This window comes from Hemitrygon akajei, chromosome 11 (assembly GCF_048418815.1).
Source record: "Hemitrygon akajei chromosome 11, sHemAka1.3, whole genome shotgun sequence".
In the NCBI taxonomy this organism is placed as follows: Eukaryota; Metazoa; Chordata; class Chondrichthyes; order Myliobatiformes; family Dasyatidae; genus Hemitrygon; species Hemitrygon akajei.
The window spans coordinates 143435890-143462228 of NC_133134.1; the positions used below are offsets into that span (position 1 = coordinate 143435890).

General features: G+C 39.0%; 1 protein-coding gene across 2 annotated transcripts in view; it reads left to right on the forward strand.

The window, feature by feature from the left end:
- Window positions 1–17281: 17281 nt before the first annotated feature.
- The window catches only part of LOC140736095 (protein LKAAEAR1-like), a 93748-nt gene continuing 84690 nt past the window's right edge, over window positions 17282–26339 (forward strand). Inside the window, exon 1 of one of the 2 annotated variants that reach the window (XM_073061853.1) lies at window positions 17282–17397. The gene's annotated coding sequence lies outside the window, so the exon portion shown is untranslated. The remainder of the gene's footprint in view (window positions 17398–26339) is intronic. The other variant, XM_073061852.1, reaches the window with a different exon arrangement.

A 26339-nucleotide genomic window follows, 5' to 3' on the forward strand; every position in this document is an offset into this window, starting at 1 on the left:
AATGGGCTAAATTTCAGAACCTACCCTTTCAAATAGTCTTCACAATGAAAGAGTGATGGCTTGTGCATTTCACACCACATTTCATTGTTCATTGCTAAATCTGGAAAACCCCAAACAATTGGAGAAAAACTGATTCTGCCAGTAACACACACAAAATACTGGAGGAACTCAGCAAGCCAGGCAGCACCTATGGAAAAAACATACAGTCGATATTTTGGGCTGAGACTGTCCTGCCAAAGGGTCTCTGCCTGAAATGTCGACTGTATTTTTTTCCATAGATGCTGTCTAGCCTACAGAGTTCCTCCGGCATATTGTGTGTGTCGATTGGATTTCCAACATCTGCAGATTTTCTCTTATTTGTGATTTGATTCTGCCAGCAGTAAGGGAAGTTCTGAGTGCAACTTTGCATAAGTCACCAGACAAAATAATTAAAATGATTTTGCTTAGCAACAACTCTGTTCAAAGGTTTTAAAGGAAATGTCTGAGGATGTGGAAGAACCATTGTACAACATACTTAAGACAACAGAATTTGTCGTGCAGTTGGATTAGTCAACTTTGTCAGGCAACAAATCTTTGCTTCTCAGTTATGTTCGCTTCATAAAAGATATTTACCATTCACTGTGTAATTCACAGACAATATCGTGTCACAAAAACACCTAACTGATTGGCTGTACAAATCATAAAATCTGTTATCACAGTGGTAAATAAACTCATGTCCCATTTTCACAATTTGCAACTATTTCAAGAGCTTTGTATTGAGAAAGATGAACAGCTTGAATGTTTGCTGTTGAACACAGAACTCAGATAGTTCTCAAAAGGAAACTGCTTCAGTTGCTTTTTTGTGATTTTTGAAACATACGATTTGCAGACTCAGGTGCTTCATTCAGTAATCTACTCAAGACTATTAGACATAACATTGCTTATTTGTCAGAATTATTTGCAAAGTTTAATGAAATCTATCTTTATTTCAAGGAAATTTTATGAAGCTTATCAATGCCATATCAGTTGTCTTGACATTTGTGCCCAAGTTAACTCTATTTAAGAGTAACATTGGCTGTCACGACATTTTTCAATTTCAGAGCCTCTCTGAGTTGGAAGAGAAAGAAGGAATACCTGATCTTCAAGTACACTGTGCCCACCTGAATGAGCTGCATAAAGATATGTCAGAGAGATTTCAGGATCTCCTCAAACAAAATTCTAGATTGAGTAATAAGTCAATTCCTGAACACTTGTCATGAGGAATTGACGGGAATTATGGAGGAAGAACTGATCTTGCTACAAAGTGACTTTGAACTGAAGCCAAAGTTCAAAAAACCATATCTCTATATCACTTTCGTCAATCACCTTTCCATCTCTTAGCTTCATCCCACCCCCTCTGGTCTTCTCCTATCATTTTGCATTTCCCCCTCCCCCCACTACTTTCAAATCTCTTACTATCTTTCCTTTCAGCTAGTCCTGACGAAGGGTCTAGGCCCAAAATGTCGACAGTGCTTCTCCTTATAGATGCTGCCTGGCCTGCTGTGTTCCACCAGTATTTTGTGTGTGTTGTTCAAAAAACCGTATCAAGACTTGGTTGCAGAAAGAACTCTTTCAATGCTGTACTGTGCTGGGAAAAAGGTCAAGATGTCCGTTATTGCCTTTCCAACATCATAGTTGCAGACTGCAAATGTCTGAACGTGGAGTTCTGAGATTTCTTCAGAGTGACATCAGCCTGATGTTATGACACCAAGCCCATCCATCTCATTGAAAGGTGAAGAAGTACTGAAGCAGTGAATATTTGGATACTAATGCACATTCTAACATTGTTGATGAAATTGTTTTTATTGTCATTAAATTAAGAAGTAATTTTATTTGTAGTTTTAGATAGATTTGAATAATTTTTTGCAATTATTTGACACTGCTTTGAATTTGTAGTTCATATTTTCTTTCACTGTGTATCATAAATCAACATTCTTTATAGCTTTCATGTAATGGCCAGAAAGGGAGAGGGTGGGTGGGGTCCCTCTTATTTATAATGACATTATAGACAAAAATCTTATGCTGTGCACTTTTCCCCCAGTCAAACAACATGTAGCACTGGATAATTTCTTTCAATAAAAACAGTATAAATATGCCAGTTCTAAAATCTGCAGACAAATCATCGCAAATTCCATGTGTCAGCACTGTTTGCATCAGAAACTGGAAAAGAAAATGTGTTTGTTCATGATCGTGAAGTTTACCTAACATGTGAACAAGGTAGCGGGTGACAACATTTAGTATGCAGTTTAAATTCCTTTGTGCACTAGTCGCAAAAGATGCGTGTGCATACATATGTGCACACCTTAGCGGAAACTTTGCTGGGGAAATGGTCTGGAAGACAAAGGAGGGGTAACCCAAACATTTTGAGAACCACTATTCTGAAATACTCCTATCCACATATATGTTCAGATATACCGGCAAGTGTAATCCCTTCTGGCAACTTGTTCCACATACCCAGCAACATATGTGAAAATCTAGACCCCCCCCCCCCCACTTCCCTTTAAATCTTTCCCCTCTTACCTTTAAATTATGTAATCTATTTACCACAGGGAAAAGAATATAACCATTTACACATGTATCAATGATGATGCCTCTTATAATTTTGTATGATTTTTTTCTATAAATTCATCCTGAAGTCCTTCACTCCAGGAAAGACAGACCGAGCTTATCCAATCTCTTGTTACAACACAAACCCTCCATTCTAGTGAAATTTCTTGTTATTTTGATGCATCTTCTCTTGCTTAATCAATCCTTCCTGTAACAATGAAAACTGCTGTTTTATCACATCCTTCCTGTAGCAATGAGAACTATTCTCAAGGCTCCAAGTGCAGCCTAAGGAATGCTTCATACAAACTCTTGTGTTCAATGCCACAGCAATGAAGGCAAGCATACCATATAGCTTCTCTGACATCCTGTCTACCTGTGTTGCAACTGCAGGAAACTACGTACTTATGTCTCTAGGTCTCTCTGTTCAATAGGTTACCCAGGGCCTTGCCCTTTACTGTGTATGTCTTGCACTGGTTTAATTTTCTAGTAGGTACCACTATGTATTTGTTTCAGTTAAATTCTAATATGTGAATTTCAGTTGATTAACAAACTTCAGGCTGAAAAATACCATCACCACCGCTCTCTGAACAAAATGGCTTCAAAATTCAAAGTTCAAGGTAAATTTATTATCAAACTATGTATATCTTACCATGTAGTATGTTGAGATTCATTTTCCTGAGGCATTTACAAGAAAAAAGAAATCCAAAAGAATTTAACAAGAAAACTCAACATAAACAAAGGTTGATGAACAACCAATGTGCAGAAGAAGACCAGCTGTGTAAATAGAAATAATACTGAGATTATGAGTTATAGTTGTTGAAACTGAGTCAGTAGATCATAAAATCAGAGAAGTGTTGAATGAAGTTATCCATGCCGTTTCAGGATCAAGATGGTTATTGGATAATAACTGTTCCTGCACCTGGTGGTGTGGGCCCTAAGGCTTCAGAGGCTCCTGTCCAATTGAAGTAGTGAGAAGGGAACATGGCCTGGATGCTGGAAGTCTTCTGATGATGGATGCTGCTTACTTGTAGCAGTACTCCATCTAACTGTACTCATTTGTGGGAAGGGCTTTACCTATGATGGACAGGGCTGTATCCATCACTTTCTGTAGTATTTTCCATTCCTGGGCAGTGGTGCTTCCATACCAGGCCATAATACAACCAGTTAGGACACCCTTTATTGTGCACTCTCTATTAATCAAAGCTTTAGATGACATTCTGAAGCTACGTAAACTTCTAAGTAAGTAGAGCGACTGTAATGCCTTCTTTGTGATGACACTTATGTGCTGGTCCCAAGACAGATTCACTGATACGTTAACACCAAGGAATTTAAAGCTACTGATCCCCTCCACCTCCATTCTCCTAAAATTGGATCATCCTGAAGCAACAAAAATGAAAACCATGTTGCACAAATAACATGCATCTGTTGGTCCAACATGATACTGCCTCTCGATCGCTCTGTACATTTTATTTCCTTAATAAATGCTTCCTTTTCCTTGTTAAATCAAGAGTCATGCAGACTGATGATTCAGCATTTGCCAATCCATTTTTATGCCAATTTACCTCAAGTACTTCTTTACCAAACCAGTGTATTGGTGAGTATGAAAGGAAGACTCATAGAATTATATTAACTTTGTCACACAAAAGGAAGCTACTTAGCTATTCATACCCAGACAAAAAAGTGACACACAACTAATCCAGGTTAATTGCCAAATTAATTTCTCTGCAGATCACAGCTCTACAAGTACACATCTAAAAGAATTGATAAACTGGTTTATTACTGTCAAAAAAACTTTGTTTTGTTTGTCATCCATATAGGTCATTTCATCACATTTGTATGTTAAGGTAAAGGAAAAGCAATAATAGAATGCAGAAGAAAGTGAAGTAGATGCAAGGACAACAATAAGTTGCAATATCATCATGAAGCAGATTGGAAGGTCAAGAGACTTACTTATCATACAAGAGAAGCTTTCAAGACTCTTTATAACAGCAGGATAGAAGCTGCCCTTGACTGTTTAAATGGAATAGAGGTTCTGCTTCTCCCATTTCTTTTCTTCATCATTCTTCTAGTTCTTTTAACAATTATGTTAAGTCTATTCCACTTTGGTTTCTCATCTTCTTTTTGTGAGTATGTAAGTCCTTATTTTTACTCTTTTGCTGCCCTTAAAAAATTCTGTGGTGCTGTATTGAAATAGTAGTAAGGAAGTCACTAGTGGAGTATCCTCACCAAATGCTTTACAAACACAGACCTTTGTATCCTAGTGGATAAAGAATGTGTCTATGTGTCAGTAGATTCTAGAGAAGAGATTAAGAGAATAGAGCAGTAATGACTGTTTAACTAAGTACCAGGACTGAATTACCAGCATTTGGGAACATTGCAGAAAGAAAGTAAATTACTTCACTTAATTTGTCACTGAGGAGTGATGGAGCACACTTACATCGATACAGACAGGTAGAACCACACACTCACATACACATAGCAGCAATTATTCTCCAAATGCCATTTGTCGCTTTTCATTGTTGTAGTTCTGCTTAACAACTCACACACTCTTTCAGCAATTGCAGTGTGATTTTGTCCTCATTATGCCATTTGGAAATTAACTTTGCCCAATCCTTTACAAGATATTGTGATCCACAGTAGGAATTGCCATAATGATCTGGAGAGAATCCTTCTAGTTTTAACAACTCACTAGGCTTGAGGAGGAGTATTGATATGTCTCCAAGACATTCAACACATCTCCTTCCCTGACATCATGGGAATGTACTTTCTATGTAAGTCTGTATGTCTGCTTGGCTCCCCTTCCTAAGAATATAATGCACTAAATATCTCAGTATTCTTCTAGCCTTCGTCATTTCAGAATCTGAGAAGCTACTATGTAACCACACAACCATCCCTCAACACCTAATTCCCACCTTCTGGGAATGCCACTACCCAGAAGAGGAGGTAGAGAAAGATTGTTGTACTTACAGACACTATGCACAAACTTGAAGGAGGATATTGCAAGGGTAAAATAGACCAGAGTAGAGGTGTAAGCTTCATATACGCAAACTTACATATCTACTCTGGTTTATTTTACAGGTGGACTACAGTTAAACCAAGGGGATAGAAAGGGGAATTTTCAGCAGCTTGGGAGAGGTGGTACATCAGTTTCATCCTGTAAAACATAAATGGGGACAGTTTGGAGGCACATCTTCTATCTCATGCAAAGTTAATGTGGAGCCAGGAGTGCATCCTTTCCAATCTAGATGTGCCATATCAGTGGACAATGCCTGGTGGTACAGATTCCTTCATCTACTGAGATACAGGTGGCCATCTGGTGGTGTAGTGGCATCAGCACCGGACTTCAGAGCGAAGGCTCGCGAGTTCAAATCCAGCCGGCTCCCCTGGCATGCTTTCCATCCGCGCTGGGTTGAGCGTCAAGTGAGCAACTCGGCCTCGTAAAGAAGGCCTGCTACAGAAGCGCCCCGATGTCTCACTGTGAGTTATGGGCTTAAAAAAAACAAATAAACTGAGATGCAAGGCAGAGACCATCAATGTACGACAGTCATCCCTATGGATGGACCAATCAGAGCTCTGTTCATTGTCTCCCATGAACAGACACCTATTTTGCAAAAGCAGAGTTGCCATTTGGGAATGAATAGCTGCCACTGGGGTATAGATGCTAGAATCTGATGATTATTAATGATGATAGCAGACAAAGTATCAAATGCAACTGCATAACATGGATGACATCAGATACACACTTTGTATGAAATGTAATAAATATTAGTTGCATAAAATATAATATACTAAAATGTACTAAATGTAAATTCTTTCTACACTCTTGTGAATTTGCTATAACAATGCTCACAGAGCCCAAAAACATGTGGGTTGGTAACTTATTTAGCCACTGAAAGCAGCCCCTCATGTGTAGGTTAATCTAGATTAAGTGGTGAATTAATAGGAATAGGAATAAAATAAGATTGATGATGAATTAGAATAACTGAGTACTTGATGGTCATTGGTGACTCATTGGATAGAAGAGCTTTATGATTCCATGACTAAATAAATAAATTCATGCCATTGCTATTAAAGTCAAGATAGTATTTTCAATATCAGATTTCATCTTAAAGACTGGCTTTCATCCTGTTTTGGTACAACAAGTGAGCAGATGGTATTCTGTGCATGACAGATTTAGACCAAATTCCATAGTTCTGCAGACTAATTAATCTTCCATTACTTTATACAGGAATGTTGAAGACCCACTTATGCATAGACAGTAAAATTATATATAAATAGTCAAGATCTATTTGAAATGTCCTCTGCTACACTGTTCAATGTTCTAAATGAGATTCTAAATTATTGGAATGCAAATAAATATCACAGGTGGAAGAGGGTTCATAGTGGAGAGGAGAAGTGAAGAGATCAGACAAAGAATAGAAAGGGGAAGAGGGCTAAGAGAAGACATTGGCATATGAATGTAAAGATGGAAAAGGGAACACAGGCAGCACTGAACAAAGAAAAACTTGAGACTGGAGGCAATTGCTGATACACCATTTAATGGGAGTTTTTATAATACCTGCTAATTAAGAGTTATACTGTAATAAATGTACATCAGATGGGCAGGAAAGAGATCTTTTCTTCTTTGACAAGGGATTAGCAGATTTTAAGTCCATTTCTCACCTTATTTTGTCACACACTCATGAGTTTAATATGTGCAGGGCTGCACGATTTTGGATTGTCTTTTATTCAATGAATTATTTCTTTACGTTTGTTTTTTTATGGGAGTTTACCTACTTACGTCTACAAGAACAGATCTTCTGTGCATATGTATTTGTAGGATTGGCCAACATTTGGACGATAAGACACTAAGACCCTGCCTTCTCCCCATATCACTTCATATCGTGACTAATCAAGAATTTATCAAGCTCTGGCTTAAATATACCCATTGACTGGGCTTCACAGCCACCTCTGGCAAGGAATTCCACAAATTCAGCACTCTCTGGCTGAAGAAATTTCTCCTTATCTCCATTCTAAATGGACTGCTCTCTATTCTGAGGCTGTGTCCTCTGGTCTTAGACTCCTGCACAATGCTCCTCATATGATGAGCATTTCAATCTCAGAATCATATTTGCGAACCTCCTTTGAATTGTCTCCAATGTCAACAAATCCTTTCTTTGATAAGGGGCCTAAAACTGCTGACAATACTCTAGGGTGAGGCTTCACCAGTGCATTATAAAGCCTGAACATTACATACTTGCTTTTATATTTTAGTCCTCTTGAAATGAATGCAAATATCACATTTGCCTTCCTCACTACAAACTCAACCAACAAATTACCATTTAGGGAATCCTGCACAAGGAGTCCCAAATCCCTTTGCACCTCAGATTTTAGAATTTTCTTTCCATTTAGGAAATAGTCTATGTTTATATTTCTTCTCCTAAGTACATGACCGTACACTTCCCGACACTGTATCCCATCTGCCACTTCTTTGCCCGTTCTCCTAATCTGCCTAAATCCTTCCATAACCTCTCTGCTTCCTAAAAGCTACTTGCCCCTCCACCTATCTTTGTATCATCCGCAAACTTGGCACAAAGCCTTCAAATCTATCATCCACATAATTGAAATTGTAGCATTAAAATAAACAGTATCAACACAGACCCTTGTGGAACATTACTAGTCTCTGACAGCCAACCAGAAAGTCTCATTCTATTCCCATTTTTCCCCTCTGCCAATCAGCCATTGCTGTAACCATGTTAGTATCTTTCCTGTAATACCATTAACTTGTTAGGCAGCCTCATGTGTGACACTTTGTCAAAAGCCTTCTGACACAACATCCATCAATTCTTCTTTGTCTATCCTGCTCATTATTTCCTCAAAGAATTCCAGCAGATTTGTCAGGCAAGATATTCCCTTAAGGAAATCATACTGACTGTGGTCTATTTTAGTCTCTAACTACATCCTTAACAATCAATTCCAACATCTTCCCCACCACTGAGGTCAGACTAATTGTGGTGAACTACATATACCTGTCTGGACACGCCCCCCCCCCCCCCCCCACTGACTGCTCCTGTGGCTCCTCCCACTGACCATGGCTCCTCCCACAGACCCCGGTATAAAGGCAATTGGGGCCTGAGCCCTGCCCTCAGTCTCCAGGATGTAGTATGGTGGTCAATTGCTGCTTGTTCTTTCTTCTAGTCAATAATAGCCGATACCTCACATCTCAGAGAGTTATTGATGGTGCATCAATAATAGGCCTACAATTCCCTTTCTTCTGCCTCTCTTCCTTCTTGAGGAGTGGAGTGATATTTCTCCAGTCCTCTGGAACCATGCCAAAATTCATTGATTCTTGAAGGATCCTTACTAATGCCCTCACAATCTCTTCAGTCACCACTTTTAGAACCCTAGGGTATACACCATCTGGGTCCAGGGGACTTATCCACCTTCAGACCTTCTGGCCTTTCAGTTTCCCAAGCTCCTTCTCCCTAGTAATGGCAACTTCACACACTTCTGGCCCCTCACACTCTCGAACTTCTGGCATCCTTCTAGTGTTTTCCATAGAGAAGATTGATGCACAGTACTTATTGGGTTCATCTGCCATTTCCTTATCCCTCATTACTACCTCTCCAGCATCATTTTACAGCAGTCCAATATTTACTCTCACTCCTCATTTGCACTTTATATATCCGAAGAAATGTTTTGTATCCTCTATTGTTATTGGCCAGCTTACTTTTGTATTTCATATTTTTCTTCTTTATGAATCCCCTCTTTTGGTTTTTAAAAGCTTCCCAATCCTCTAATCTATGATATGCCTTCCCTTTGGCTTTCATGTTGACTTTGACTTCTCCTGTCAGCCATGGTTGAATGGCTGATCCCTAGTGGGCTCAACCATGAGCTGCTCTAAAAAGCCATCCCATAGACATTCTACAAAGTCGCCCGTTGGGGATCCAGCACCAACATGATTTCCCAACGTGCGCAAAATGGTAGATATGTGGTTGAGAACAGCGTTGATGGTGGAAAAAAGAAAATCCCTTTCTTTGTAAAAGGAGGACATCTCCTTTCTTCTCAAATGAAAAGCCTCATCCTGAGAGCAGATGCGATGGAGAAGGAGGAATTGAGAGAAGTGCTTTTACAAGTAATGGGGTGGGACGAGGTATCGTTCAGCTAGCTGTGAGAATCCATGGTTTTATCATAGACCATCGATGGATAAGCTGTCTACAGAGATGGAGGCAGTGAGATCAAGAAAGAGGAGGGAGGTGCTGGAAATGGACCAGGTGAATTTGACGGCAGGGTTGAAGTTGGAGGCAAAGTGGATGAAGATGACAAGTTCAGCGTGAGTGCAGGAAGCACCACCAATGCAGTCATCAATGTAGCGTAGGAAAAGTGTGGGACGGTCACCAGTGTAGGCTTGGAACATTCCCAGCATCTGCAGATTTTCTCTTGTCTGTGAGTTGAGAATATAGCTCAGCACATCATGAAAGCCATAAATTCTGTTTACATTTCTCAATGCCTTGGTAAAGCACCACCCTGAGAATCAGAATCAGGTTTATTATCACTGGCATAAGTCATGAAATTTGTTAACTTTACAACAGCAATACAACAAAATACATGATAAATAAATGTAGAGAACAAAAAACGCTGTTACATTAAATTTATATTAAATACTTAAGTTAAAATAAGCAGTGCAAAAACAACAGAAATAAAAAGAAGAAGGTAGTATTCATGGGTTCAATGTCCATTTAGAAATTGGATGGCGAAGGGGAAAAAGCTGTTTCTGAATCACTAAGTGTGTGCCTTCAAGCTTCTGTACCTGCTTCTTGATAGGGATGGCGTGAATAGGGCATGTCCTGGGCGATGGGGATCCTTAGTGATGGACACTGTCTTCCTAAGGCACTGCTCCTTGAAGACGTCTTGAATACTATGGAAGCTAGTACAAGTTCCTGCAACTTACTTCAATTTTGTGCAGTGGCCTCGCATACCAAACAGTGATGCAGCCAGTCAGAATGCTCTGAACGGTACGGTTGTAGAAGTTTTCTAGTGTTCTAGTTGATAAACCAAATCTCTTCAAACTCCTAATCAACTTAATCAAGAACCTCACCCACTTCAAACATTCTCTTCTCTCTTCCCTCCACATCCCAGCAAGCAACAAATGCAAAAGCATGAAAGCATATACTATCATATTTATCTGTATGGAAGGCTGTACCTTGGTGACTGTGACAATAATAAACCAATTTAACATTTACAATATGATGTGTTGTTTCCCTGCAATGGCAAACAAATAGGAGTGAAAAAAAATGAAGTCAACAATTTATGATATTTGGTTCCAATTTGAATTGCAAATAGATTTGTAATAGATCCATTTTGAATAGCTTCTTAATGTTTTCAGCAACTGAATTCATTACTAGTTTATAAAACAAATCACTATTACAGATTACAATATTTACCAGTACAATTTCAATCTTTAAAATATACTGTTGCATTTTATTACAGCTTACCTCAGGAGCAAAGAAATAATTATAAAATTAAAAGTCAAGGAAACCTTTTGAATAGGAATTTATATTAACCTTGCTGGCAATATCCATCTCCCTTGATTCAAAGTCAAAAAAGTCAGTTTTGTTATTTTTACTCACAGAATCACAAAAAGAAGCCATTTATCACGCTAAGAAACACCAACCTTCTGTTTGTCTATTTCCATTTTACTTTGGTAAATTCACTAAATCATAGCATTTGTAATTAATTTAAGGTTCTTCACTCTCTTAATTTATATTTTAGGTATGCATCTGTTAATTTTTTCAATGTTTCTGCAATTCAGATCAATTCTGCCATTGTCTATATTCATTAAACTCTTCTAATTTAGAGCCCAACATATTCTGTACAGAATGTAATGCAGCTGCCATATCATCATACTCAATGAAATTAGATAATCAACTGCAAATTTTGTGACAATTTTTAGCATCTTGGCATGATACGTTTTGTTTATTGCTCCCTTTATAACAAGGATATTTATTGATACCTTAAAACACACAAACTGGCCTTTATGCTGTCTCTTCATTTATTTTGAATTGTCATTGTTCTTTGGAAGCATATATACCAGGAAGTTATAATTCACAGTAAGTTCTATTTAAATAGGCATACACATTTGACTATCAGAATTTGAAATCCAAGCCAGCAAATCATTTCAGGGGAAAAGATAATACAAATGCAATGCTTCCACACACTACACCCATGCCAAGTGCTTGTGAAGCTGCAGCAGTGTGTTGCTTAGGGAAAAGAAATAGACAGCTGCAATTAAAATAGTCTCACATAACCTGTTGTTCAAGAGCAGCAGCTGGTTCACCCAGCAGTGCTATTGTTCTGATATGTTGCCTTCTAACAGCAGGACAACACTGCACAGTGTTTCAGAAATGGAAATAATGAAAAATAACTGTGTTGCACAGGGTGAAGTGGGCCTATAACTATTACTGACAGTGTAAACATTAATGCAAATTTGATTCCAATTCAACTCTACAATTTTGAATGGATTACAAGTAATAGAATGATATTTTTATGCAATATCTGCTAAGAAATCCAAGTTAAGAGATCATTGAAAAGATGAAGCTGCTTGCTGATTATTTTAAATTAAAGATATATAATAGAATCATCACAGATGCTTTCCAATCCGAGTATTTCCTTTTCTCTTTTTTACCTTCTAGAAAAAAAATACAGGAGCTTGACAACCTTGAAGAACAGTTTCTTCACTGTTGGTATTAGCACTAATAGACCAATTATCTCTTTCATATCCACTTCCTAATGCTGCTGCCATGTTCCTTGATCTTTAACTCCACTTCTCTTGGTTATTCGGATGGTGTCACTCATGAAAATATACTTTACTTGTAGTAACAAAATGGTACTTTTGCCTGTAACAAAGTAGAACCTGTATTGTACCAGAGTGCTTTGCTAATAGTGTTTGTGCAACATTATGCCATTGGTGCTTCAGTATATGACAAACTGCATAAAGACAGGAAGATTTGGTTACTGGAAGAAAGTCAAGCACACTAATTAAGGAGACAGACAGAATGCACACTGTCCTTGAACTGATGCACTGCCTCACACTTGTGTATAAAGGAATGACTATGCTGTCTGTTTTTTTGAATAGCTCTTCTGCCGTGCTAACCTTTCCTTGCCATGAGAAAAATAAACGAGCTTACGATTTATCTACTCTCGAGTTAATTGTTGTTTGACATAGCAAGAAGGTGCTTGATACCCTTTAGCATTGTTTTCTGCACTACCTCAGCTTGCACAGTTACCTTTTCACTATTTGCTGTGCTCGTCACTGTATTTGTTGCTGTAGTTAATATTACCATGTCTACTGTTTACAATATAAGATTCATGCACAGGGTGATATTAAGTGTATTCATTCAAGAGTGCTAAATTTAAATCAAGACTTCAAGCCCTATCTAGTAGAAGTATCTACAAATACTCTCTCTCTTTACAGAGATTACAATACCATAAGATATAGGAGCAGAATTTGTCCATCAAGTCTTCTCCGCCATTTCAACATGGCTGATCCATTTTTCCTTTCAACCCCAATCTCACATGCCTTCACCCTATATCCCTTCATGTGCTGTCCAATCAAGAATCTATCAAACTCTGCCATAAATATATATAAAGACTTCACCTCCACAGCTGTATGTGGTAAAGAATTCCGCAGATTTGCTACTCTCTGCCTAAAGAGAGTAATTATCCTGGCAAAATCTACACCATGAAGACAAAAAAACACTCCAAGCAACTCCATGAAAAGTTTATTGTTAAAAGTTTATTTTATTTAAGTCAGGAGATGGATACAAGAAAATTTCCAAGTCACTGAATATTCCCTGGAGTACAGTTACATCAATCATCAAGAAATGGAAAGAATACTGCACAGCTGTAAATCTGCCTAGAACTGAGTGACCATGCAAGAAGGGGACTAGTCAGGGAGGCCACCAAGAGATCTATGCCAACCCTGGAGGAGTTAGAAGCTCCAGTGGCTGAGGTAGGAGAGACTGTGCAAATAACAACTGCTGCCTAAGTGCTTCACCGGTCACAGCTTTATGAGAGAGTGGCAAAACAGAAAGTCACTGTTGAAAAAAAAATCACATGAACTCTCAGCTAGAGTTTACCAGAAGGCATGTGGGAGATTCTGAAGTCAACTGGAAGAAGATTCTATGGTCTGATGAAACCAAAATTGAGCTTTTTGGCCATCAGATTAAATACCATACTTGGTATAAGCCCCAAATAATCAAAAACGCACCATCTCTACCATGAAGCATGGTGGTGTTTGCATCATGCTGTGGGGATGCTTCTCTCCAGCAGGCCCTGGAAAATTTGTGAATGTAGAGGAAAAATTAAAGCAACAAAATACAGGGAAATCCTGGAGGAAACCCTGATGCAGTCTGCAAGAGAACTGACTTGGGAGAAGATTTGTTTTCCAGCAAGACAATCACCCCTATAAAAAGCCAAAGCAACACAGAAGTGGCTTAAAACAAAAAATCTAATGTCCTGGAGTGGCCAAGTCAGAGTCCAGCCCATAATCCAATTGAGAATTTGTGGCTAGACTTGAAAAGGGCTGTTCATTCATGATACACATGCAATCTGACAGAGCTTGAACAAGTTTTATGAAGAAAACTGGGGAAAGATTTCAGTGTCGATGTGCAAAGCTGATAGAAAACTATCTATGCAGACTCAAATCTGCTAAAGATGTATCTACTAAATACTGACTTGAAGGGATTCAACAATTATGCAATAAATTATTTTGTGTTTAATTATCATAATAAATATAGACCAATTTGTAGAAATTTGTTTTCACGTTGACATGCAAGAGTCTTTTCTGTTGATTGGTGTCAAAAAAGACAAATTAAATCCATTGTGATTCAATGGTGTTAACAATAAAACATGAAAACTTCCAAGGAGGGGTGAATACTTTTTAAAGGCACTGTATACATGTGCCTCTGGCAGACACCATCCCACCTAGGAAACATCCTCCATACATTCACTCTACCAAGGCTTTTCACTAGGTTTATAGATAAGTTTCAATTTGGTCACCCCTCAATTTTCTGAATCCTAGTGAATAAAGGCCCAGAGCTATCAAACACTGTTTATATGATAAGCTGTTCAATCCTGCAATCATTTTCGTATACCTACTTTGAACCCTTGCCAGTTTCACCGCATCCTTTCTAAGATAAGGGGCCAAAATTGCTTACAATACTCCTCGAGAGGCCTCACCAGTGCCTTATATAGTCTCAAGTTTATGCCCTTGCTTCCATATTCTAGTCCTCTTAAAATGAATGCTTACATTGCGTTTGCCTTCCTCACCATTGACTGATCCTGCAAATTTACCTATAGAGAATCCTACACAAGGACTCCAATGTCCTTTTGCACCTCAGATTTTTGTTTTTCCTCTCCATTTAGAAACCAGTCAACTCTGTCATTTCTTCCACCAAAGTGTATGACCATACACTTCTCAACATAATATTCCATCTGCCACTTCTTTGCATATTCTTCTAAACTGTCTAACTCCTTCTGTACCCTCTCTACTTCCACAAAACTATCTGCCCCTCCAACTAACTTCACATCATCTGGAAACTCTGCAACAAAGCTATAAATTCCATCATCCAAATCATTGATTTATAATGTAAAAAGAATCTGTCCCAACATAGACCCCTATGGAAAACAACTAGTTACCGGGAACCAACCAGAAAGGCTCCCTTTATTCCCACTCTTTGCTTCCTGCCTAGCAACCAATGGTTTATCTGTGCTAAAATCTTTCCTGTAATACCATGGGATTTTATCTTGATAAGCAGTGTCATGTGTGGCACCTTGTCAAAGGCCTTCTGAAAATCCAAGTACACAACATCAACCAATTCCCCTTTGTCTATCCTGCTTGTTATTTCATCAAAGAATTCCAACATATTTGACAAACAAATTTTTCCCCTGAGAAAACTATGCTGACTATGGCCTATTTTCTCTCATGTGCCTTCAAGTCAAGTCAAGTCAAGTCAAGTCAAGTCACTTTTATTGTCATTTCGACCGTAACTGCTGAACCTGAAACCACATCCTTAACATTCAACACCAACATCTACCCAATCAGAGGTCAGACCCTATAATTTCCTTTCTTAAGCTTCTCTCTCTTTTTTAAGTGTGGAGTGACTTTGCAATTTTCCAGTCTTCCAGAACCATTCCCGAATCTAGTGATTCCTGAAAAATAATTACTAATGCCTCCACAATCCTTTCAGCCACTTCTTTCAGAACCCTAAGATGTACACCCTGATCCAGGTGACTTACCTACCTCCAGCCCTTTCAGTTTCCCAAGAACTTTCTCCATAGTAATGGTAACTTCACACACTTTATGACCCCTGACACCTGGAACTTCCACCATACTCCTAGTGTCTTTCTCAATGAAGACTGATGCAAAATGCTTATTCAATTTGTCGGTAATTTCCTTGGCTCCCATTGTTACCTCTCCAGCATCGTTCTACAGTGGTCCAATATCCATTCTTGCCTCTCTTTTGCACTTTATGCATCTTAAGAAACTTTTTGTATTCTCTTTAATATTATTGGCTAGCTTACTATTGTATTCCATCTTTATGTCCTTAATGGCTTTTTTAGTTGCCTTCTGTTTGTTTTTAAAAGCTTGCCAATCTTCTAACTTCCCACTAATTTTTGCTCTATTATATGCCCTCTCTGGCTTTTATGTTGGCTTTGACTTCTCTTCCTAGCTTGTGCCATCTTGCATTTAGAATGTTTCTTTTTTTTTGGATGTATATATCCTGTATCTTCCAGATTGCTTATATTGTATCATCCAATACTTCACAGAGTAATTTACTTCTCTAATTTAGTCTCTTCCTGAAGGGGTTTAGCTGTATTTCAAGTCATGGGTCCCTCTCCCAACCAATGAGGAGATACTTCAAGCTGATGAAGCACACTAAATACAGTCTATTCTTAAGTGAAACTTGTTTAAATCTCAAGAGTATTCTTGACACAGATTTAAAATTTAAGAAGTATTTTCAAAGCACAAGCACAATTCTTTCAAACTAGAAAGACATTCCAATGGGTTGTAGATGAATAAGTCATTTGTCACAGAAAGTGTCTTCCTTCTGTCAATGTTTTCTTTAACTTCCTTCACTCAACATTTTAGGAAAAGCTTTTCCCCTTGCCCCATCAGATTTCTGAATGGACAATGAACCAATAACCCATGAACACTGTCTCACTATCTTTCATCTTTTTTGCACTTATGTTTTTTTAAAACTATGTTTTAATATACAGTACATTTCTTGTTGTAATTTATACCATTTTATGTATTGCTGTGCTAAACAACAAATTTCATGACATATGACAGTGATAATTAACCTGATTCTGATTCTGGTCACCCCAACCTGCCCTTATTCTCTTGTAACCTTTGTAAGGTTTTCTGTTCACTGACATCATCTGTGTGTGGTGTTTCTCAACTACATTGAACAGGTCAGGAGAGTGAAGGATTTAACTAGGCCAAAGTGTTTCCCTTAACTAGGTCATAGTGCAACTAAACCAGCAGGAACTCTGCTGTTCCTTTTAATTAAGACAAGAAAGTGAGAGAAGTACATTGGTTAGAAATTTATATTAATGAACAACAAACATTTTGACGATTTCTGCTGCTGTACTAAAAATTCTGAAGTTAGCAATTAGCCTTTTGGACCTGGAAGGTGAACATCCATCACAGTTAAGTAAGGAATTTCTTTGTACCCTCGTGTGCATGTCAATAAACTAAACTGAATCTGAAGAGCAGTGCAGCTGAGACTTGTTACTTTTGTCAGCATTGCTTACGGAAGACTTTAAAAGGAATTGGTGGCATGGAGTGAGGTAGGAGTGTTCAGCTTCAAGTGATATCATTTATATGAGCATGTCATGACAGACTGTCCATGCTGCTCAAATAGGTCAACCAGCACTCCCTTAATGAATCCAACTCTACTGATAAGTCAGGCCATTTTCCTAAGAGGAACATACTACTGATATGTACATTCTATATTCCTCAGAATTAACCTTCCCTAAATCCAGAGCACAGATATTTCTGGCAACAAAGGTTTGCATAATTGGTGACTTGGATGCGCTTGACATGAAGTTTCTATGTTAGCCTTTGACCTTGTTTCTTCTTATTTCTCTGCCTACTATCAAAACTGTCAAGGCTTTTCAATGGAATTTTTCATCCCTCGTAGTCAGTAACATTTAAAAATTATGAAATTAATTAACTTCAAATGAAAATAAAATAACTGCTTCTAAGTAAACAAAAAAGAGAAATCACATCACACCTTTTTTTTTGTCTGTCTCATTTGGAGAAATGCAATCTTCATTCAAAAGAATAAGCTTGTGGATCACTGAATGAATTCTCCAGAGTGAATGTTGGTAAATGCCAGCAAATACCTCTGCCATCAGACTTCATACAAACCCTTCAGTAGAGCTGGGGCAGCATGTTACTCTCTAGTTCTGTCAAGAGCCGGAAAGGACAGGTTCCCTTGCAAATTATAGAGCTATGATTTGCACTGACAATATATCAAGCAAGGATCTTAATGTTGCCTTCTTCTTCCTTCTCTGTTTCCTCTACTGCTGTCTCTTTTGCTGCTGTGCAATTAGTAAAGTCAATCCACTAACATTAGTAAGTTACACTAAGCTCTGTGTCCACTGTTGTGTTGCACTTTACTACGTTATAGAATGTAGAATTGCACTGTCTGATATATGGTTGCAAGTAGGCATAGAAATAGACAAAAGTAATTAAAAAAATGTGGCTACTGAGTTAATTTGCAAATGTATGACATCTCATGACAAATAGTAGAGTTTTATTTCTATATGTACTTGGATCAATTAAGAGATGCCATTATGGTGTGTGGTGATGAGAAGTTAGCAAGATATGTTTTTTTTCTGGAGTCCTCTCATAAAATATTAGGAGGTTTTCTAGCCTTGCACAGAATTCTGTTAAACAGGAGCAGGTATAAAGTGAGTCTTTCAATGTAATAAAAAGGACCCAATGCACCCATAACAGCGCCCTTTGCTACACAAGGCAATACGGTCAACCTTGATACTTCTGATTCCTAGAAAGACCCAATCAAACAGAAAGAGCATGAAGGCTGGATGCTTTCATTGCAGTGTCTATCCAGAAGTGTAGATGGAGTCTAAGTTGTTCTTATCTGTTGGTGTTGAGATGTACGAGTTGAAAAAAGCCTGGCAGAGTCCAACCAATCCAGGAGACAAGACATTTCATAGAATCATAGACTCCTACAGCATAGAAACTGGCCTTACTTATCCATGTCAATAATGATGCTCATCTCAGCTAGTCCCACCCGCCTTTCTTTGGCCCATTTCCTATCCATGTAGCAGTCAAAATGCCTTTTAAAATTGTTATTGTAACTGCATCAGCTAATTCCGTATACACAGAACTCTTTGCTTGAAGAAGACTCCCCAACCCACCACTCACTACCTGGTCCCACTCACCTTAAACCCTCTACTTTTTGATTCCATAAGCCAGAGGAAAAAAACTGTATACACTCACAATATCTATATCCCTCATTAGTTTATACACATATATAAGGTCACCCCTCAGTCTCCTATATTCCAATAAATAAAGTTCTAGTCTGCCCAAGCTCACCCAATAACTCGGGCACTCAATTCCAGGCAGTATGCTTGTAAACATTTTTTGCAGTCTTTCTAGCTTAATTATGTTTTTCTGATAACAGCACACCAAAGCACTACACAATACTTCGGGTATGGGCTCACCAGTATTTTGTACAACCACAACTTAACCACAATCAATATTCTGGGGAAAGCATTGCAGAACACTGCAAATATGATACATGTTTGGAGGAAGTATTACTGGGTCATTTTGTTTGTGAATCAAAGAGTGTCACTCAATGAAGATCTCACTTACAAAATACTGAGCAATTTTGAACCTCGTATCTTGGAGAGGAAGTTCCCCATATGTTGGAGAGGATCCTCAGGTCGTGGGTGATGAGCTGGAAATGAGTGGCAGGTGACTCCTGTTAGCTGTGCGGTGACTGGGAGGTGCCTGCTTGTGCAGGCCTGACATATTCCGTTAATAGGAGAATATTTTTTCAGCCAGAGTATGGTACATTTGTAGAGCTCAACGCCACAGAGTGTTGTGCAGGCCAAGGCATTCGGTGTACTTAAGGCAGAGATTAATATGTTCTTGACTTGTAAAGGGGTTAAGGGTTAAAGGGAGCAGAGGGGAGAATGGGGTTGAATGAAAATCAGTCACAATTTAATGGTGAGCAGTCTCAATAGGCCAAATGGCCTACTTATGCTCCTATATTTTATGATCGAATGGTTGGTATTACCCAGACAATTGAGGTGTCATAAGCAAGTCATAAGTAAGCACATGACTTACAAACATTGCCCTGTAAAGGCTTAAACTGTTACCACAATGGTGACTAGCGCCATGGCACTTTCAAGCAAATGAAAGAGGTTTTTTATCAGGGCATGTGTATCAGTGTTACGGGACACAATATTAAGTTAATTGATGCTGAGTGCAAGCACAAATATTCCATTGGCTGTAATTGTGTGGTCAAGAGACTCTTGTCAATGCTTTGCTGGAATGCATGTCATGACTATAACCAACTCAAGCAACCAAAAATACGAACCTCACTGGAAAGAAAGGTAAAGGTTATTGTACATGAAAATTAAATGAAGAAGGTGTGAGCTAAATTAATTTTACAGATGATTTATGCTAAATCAAGAGTCTACTCAACCTTTTCACATGTAGGTACATGCTGAAGGTTAAAAAAATACTGATGGATCTTGACACTCTTGCTGCAGTGCTTATGAAGTGTGACGAGGAATGTACGTGACAATGGTCAGGCGGTGTAATGAAGGGCAATATATCATCTACATTGCTTCGTATCCACAGCAGAGAAAGAATCAAAGGGATATAATTTCTGAAGGCAATGTAAGAAGCAGCTATGAGGAAAATTTCCTTTTTGCTGGCAATTTAATAAGTCAGGACTGGTTCTCAAAGATACCAAAAATTGGTTAAGAATTTAAAGCCATGTGTAAGTTTCTAGAAAGTGCTGTTTCTATTCATGGTACTTAGGAAGAGTCCAAAAATGTATTGTGATAAATTTAAGATATGGATGCCTAGACACCTGAAGGAGAGTGCTACACTCACTTCTTCTAAGCATGAGCTAAAAGTATTTTGTAGGAAGCAGACTATCATTGAATCAGTTGAGTTTTCTGCTAGGGCTATTTCAATAGTTCTTGGCGTGAAGCCAATGGAAACATTAAAATCTGTAGAGATTATTAACTAAACACAACAGAAAAAGTAAAGTTGAGCATATACAGAAGTCTCTGATTCAGAGTGCTGATTGCTTAGCTCAGCAGGTGGAAGAAAGATCTTCACAACTTCTGTTATAAGACCATATGATATAGAAGCAGAATTAGGCCATTTGGTCCATCAAATTTGCTCTGCCACTTCATCATGACTGATCCAGTTTTCCTCTCAGCCCCAGTCTCCCGCCTTCTCCCCATATTCCTTCAAGCCCCGACCAATCATGAATCTATCAACATCTGCCTTAAATATGCATAAAGACTTGGCCTCCACAAAGAATTCCACAGACTCCCCCCCCCCCGGCTAAAGAAATTCCTCCTCATCTCCATTCTAAAAGGACACCCTGTTGTTCTGAGGCTGTGTCCGTTGGTCTTAGACATTCTCACTATAGGAAACATCCTCTCCACAACCACTCTATCAAGGCCTTTCATCATTTGATAGTTTCAATGAGGTTATCCCTCATTCTTCTGAATTCTAGTGAATACAGGCGCAGAGCCATCAAATGCTCTTCATATGACAAGCCATTCAATCCTGGAATCATTTTCGTGAACTTCCTTTGAGCCTTCTCTAGTTTCAGCAAGCCCTTTCTAAGATAAGGGGTGCGAACCTGCTCACAATACTCCAAGTGAGGCCTCACCAGTGCTTTATAAAGTTTCAACATTACATCCTTGCTTTTATATTCTAGTCCTCTCAAAATGAATGCTAACATTGCATTTGCCTTCCTCACCACTGACTCAACCCCGACGCAGGGTTATCGAGTAGGACAAATGTTCAAAGAAATACACAAATTGTACTCATCTTGGCCAATTTCAATATAAAAGGCTTGCATCCAGGACGGTGTCTGCTCTGGATATTTTCGAGAGAACAGTAGCTGGTTTAACCCAAAGTTTACCAGTGTTTTGAGGCTACCTGCACACTATCTTGGAGATTGGAAAGTGAGTTCAGGCACATCATGAAAATATGGAAGTGTGCTACAACTCCAAAAACCAGTGTTGTATTTGGACAGGAAAAGGTGTATGTTTGTTATCTCAGGGGTTGTCCATCTTGGCTATTAAATAAATGCTTAAGGATTCTGCCCAGTTTGTTTTTATTATTCATTTACGGGATGTGGGTGTCACCAGCTAAGCCAGCATTTATTGCCCATCCCTAGTTGCCCTTGAGAAGGTGCTGATAAGCTGCCTTCTTGAACCAATACAGTCCCTGAGATGTAGATATACTCACAGTGCTGTTAGAGAGGGAATTCCATGAATTTGACGCAGCAACAAGGAACAGCGTTTCCAAGTCAGGATGGTGAGTGGCTTGGAGGGGAATTTCCAAGTGATGGTGTTCCCAGGTATCTGTTATTCTCGTCCTTGTAGATGGTAGTGGTTGTGGGTCTGGAAGGTGCTGCCTTAGCAACTTTGATGTGTTGTTACAGTGCATCTTGTAGATAGTACACACTGCTGCATCTTGTAGATAGTACACAGTGCTGCAACTGTTCGTCGATAGTGGATGGATTGAATGCTAAAACTCCATTTTAGTTAAGATCCAATCAATGTTGTATTAACCTAGTACAACCAGTTATACAGAGTTGATAGTCTACTTAGGACCTAACAACCACAATATATAATTTTTGCCATCTTTAAATTGGGATAAGTACTTGAATTGTGATTTACAATATAACATGGAAGTTGTTAAGAAAACAAGGATCTGCATTTTGAAAGTCAAACAAGTTGTTATTGAGTTCACAGCTTCTTCATCATTATTATCATTATTATTATTGTAATTCTGCAAAGCCTTTACTGATACCCTGTGATACGTCACCTCACAGCTGACATGTATATCTGTCACACTGTGTGGAGAATAGAGATGAGCAAATGATTAGTTATCCCAAGGCCTCTGTCCAAGGCCAAGTTTGATGTTACTTGCAACAAGACAAAAAAGATATAATTATCATCTTTAGAGTGAAAATTTTACTTAACTACCTGTATATCCAAAACTGTTCAATTATCATTGAGCATGAACTTGGTGAATCCGGGGAATACCTCTGATGACATCACGTAGCTTGCTAATTGGATATGAGCTCTTTCAGCATATAATTACATTCTGAAGTACAAGAGAGGACAGTATAATCAAAATGTGAATGCAAGGGCTTGACTGCCAGTTGATGCATCATCATGCAAAAGAGTGATGTTGGGCAGGATTGTGCCTTTGCTGGAATATAGCTGGCAGTTTGCCAGTCATTGCATACCATGTGATCATGACGAAGTATGTCATCACCAATCCAAGGTTGTATAATCACATCCAACATGAATGAATAGGAAAATGTCATTGTCACCATTTTTCAATAAATGTATCAAAGTCCCATAAGGCTGAGGTTCTTTGGGGGTCAGTGTGGTTATTCCTCCACAAGTAGGAGCAGATTTTCTGAAGCAATTGTATGAAAGGCATGTGTAAAACAATATTCCAAAAGTATGCACTGATGGTCCAGAAATAACCAAGAGATGACGGACACTGAATGTCAGAAATGTCAAGAACACTACCAGAATCCACCAGCAGGACCTCCCAGCTCATGTTGCTGGGTGAACAAATTGTGGTCAAGACAGTCTGTGAATTTTGCACGTCTATTTATGGTGAAAATTATTGTAATACAGCAGATGGATATTGCAAGTAAATAGAATTATATACTCTGAATATACAGCTCAAGCAAGAATTGAAACATTCTAATGATTCTCACCACATACAGTCTTCTAGAATTGATACTGGCAGAAAATAGAAGCAAATTTAAGGGGCTGAATTTGCCAAGTTTTCAACTGTAATGGAATCAGGCACCCAGCCTGAGCCAGGTTGGCAGGAAGAAGAATTCCACCTGTGAAAATTAGACTGAGAAATGTTGATAAAAGGCAAAATTGAATCAAAAGCTAGATTCAACAGCAGCGTAAGTAACTACTGTGATAATGATGGACAGACTTGTCAGAATGTATTTGACAATCTGCTTAAAGCAGGTTACACAGAAGGAACAGCATAAAACATAAAACTAGAGAACTGGTTATCACTTCAGAGTAGTGGTCCTATACTTGTACAAGATTTCACTTATGGAAGCTGGTAATCAAAACACATTATTGATTGAATTGAATATGGCCTTTATAAGTTTGTCTGGATAATGGTTGCATATTGAAGCATCATCAAAGCTATCTAAGTTAACATACAATGCAGTAACCAGCTGCTCAACTAGATAAATATCTGTTGGAACCAGAGGTTTCCTCAATTCCTACTACACCAAGCACAGCAAAGAAGGACACCCCTTGAGAGGAGATGCTACCCTCTAGTGGTGATTTTCCAACGCACTGCATTATTCTCAATGGGTGAAGAGAACTGCTTGGTAGATTAAATTCACGAATAGGAGAAACTTTCATTATGAAAAACATAATAATCTCCATTGAATGATAATGACAGTCCCACCTTGCAGCTACAGTTGTTGTTTTCTATAGAGACTCAGGAGACTGTAGATGTTGGAACCTGTAGCAACAATCATTCTGCTGGAGGAGCTCAGTGGGTCAAGCAGCAACTGTGAGAGGAAAAGAATTATCAATTCTTTGGATGCAACCCATGCAAGTTTTAACCTAAAACATCAAAAATTATTTTCCTTTCATTAATGCTGCTTGACATGCTGAGTTCTTTTTCTCTATAGTTCTGTTGACAAAATATGTTTACGCATAAACAGCAAAACATTGGAGCAAGAAGGGCCTTCAGCCCTTAATCCCTGTCCTCCATTCAATACCATATTTTAGCTCTCTCCCCACACCAACTGAAACTTTTTTCACCTGGGAATTAATTGAAATCCTTCTCGAATATATTCAGCAACTTGGTCCTCATAGTCTTCTATGGTAGAGAACTCCCCCGGTTTATCACCTTCTGAGAGAATATCTTTCACAGCCATACCTTTTTCTCCCCATGCCTTGCGACTGTTGCCCCTGGCTTTAGACCCTCATCCAGAGAAAACATTCTCCCTGTATGCAGCCAATCAATCCTTGTCACAGTTCAGTACATCTCAATGGGATGCAAGCTCATTCTTCTAAACATTATTGAATACAGGTCATGTCAACCAGTCCCACCATTTCAGAAATCAGCCTGGTCAATCTGCTGGAACATGCTTTTCAGTTTTGATATCTTCTGTTCGATGGGAGATGAGAGAAGAGGGAATGTCTAGGGTGGGTGGAGTCTTTGATTGTGATGGCTGTTTTACAGAAGTGTAGACAAAGTCCACGTAGGGGAGGTTGGTTTCCATGATGAGCTTATCTGTGTCCACAACTCTCTGTAGTTTCTTGTGGCCACCCGCAAAGCAACCTCTAGTTGTGTTAAAGCCATGATTGCAATTGTGCACTCCAACACAAGATGGAGTGGAGGGCCAAGGTAGAGGAGATAGCAATTAACAGAAAGAGCAATCTGAAGTATTACAAGCATAGGCTTGAGCATCAGTGAGAAAGCGTCAAGAAATTTGCCTGATCCACGGTGTTGCTCAGGACTGCAATTTGACATCCTTTGAACTCCCAGGAAGCTTACAATACTGACTCTTTCTTGTCAAGCAGAAAACACTCATGAGGTCCTGAAAGCAGCAGTCGACTGCATTCTGGTAAATGTGTCTCACAGGTCTGGTGATCACTTATTAAAACAATCAAGGTGACTGTCACCTCCATCTCTGTAGTCAGAGAAGTTCAAGTACAAAGCCATAACTGGAACATTACTGAGGCAGGGTGGCAGATGTGTATCACCACTAAGTCTGGAAAACTTAGCTTCTTTTTGCATCACACCCCAGAGATCTGAAAGTGGGATTAGAATGGGATAAGCAACAGCTGAAGCCTAACATGACTTCAGCACAAACCGAGATTCATAACCCAACTTCAACTGACAGACCCCAGTCCCATTGAAGGAAGTGATCTCTGTACAAACAGAGCTTTCTGTTTGACAATAGTATGATGGTATCCATTGGTTAGGGTTGACCATGCTTGTTGCGTCTTGGCTGTTGAAGCTGATACGCAAACCAGTATGCAAGCCAGGGCAGAACGATATGGAGAGAAAGCTGTTGCCCGTGCAGCAGGCTCCCCCTGGGAGCTGATGAATCCAAAGGAATGGCAAAGATTGATAGAGTTTGGCACCAGTGACACTGCATTTGTTGCTAGTTTGCATTGAACTCAAGGTAAGACTGCCTTAGGAATTCCAGCTCTAGATGTATCCTCAGGGTTTACACTCGAAACCTTCCCCTTAAGTGGGTATAGCCACAAGGCAGTGGAGGTTTGAGATCACAGTTTTCCTTCTCCAAGATGAGCTGCCAACCAAAGCTGATGAGTCCCATCTGCCTGAAGTGACTGTTTTTAAGATGCTAGTAACCCGCCTTTGCCCTTTCTCCTTTCAGTAGAAATGGTTCTGCTGGGCTTAGTAGTTCCAAGGAGCTTGCATTGGTTGTCAGAGGCTTTTTGAGATGCATTTAGTAGGT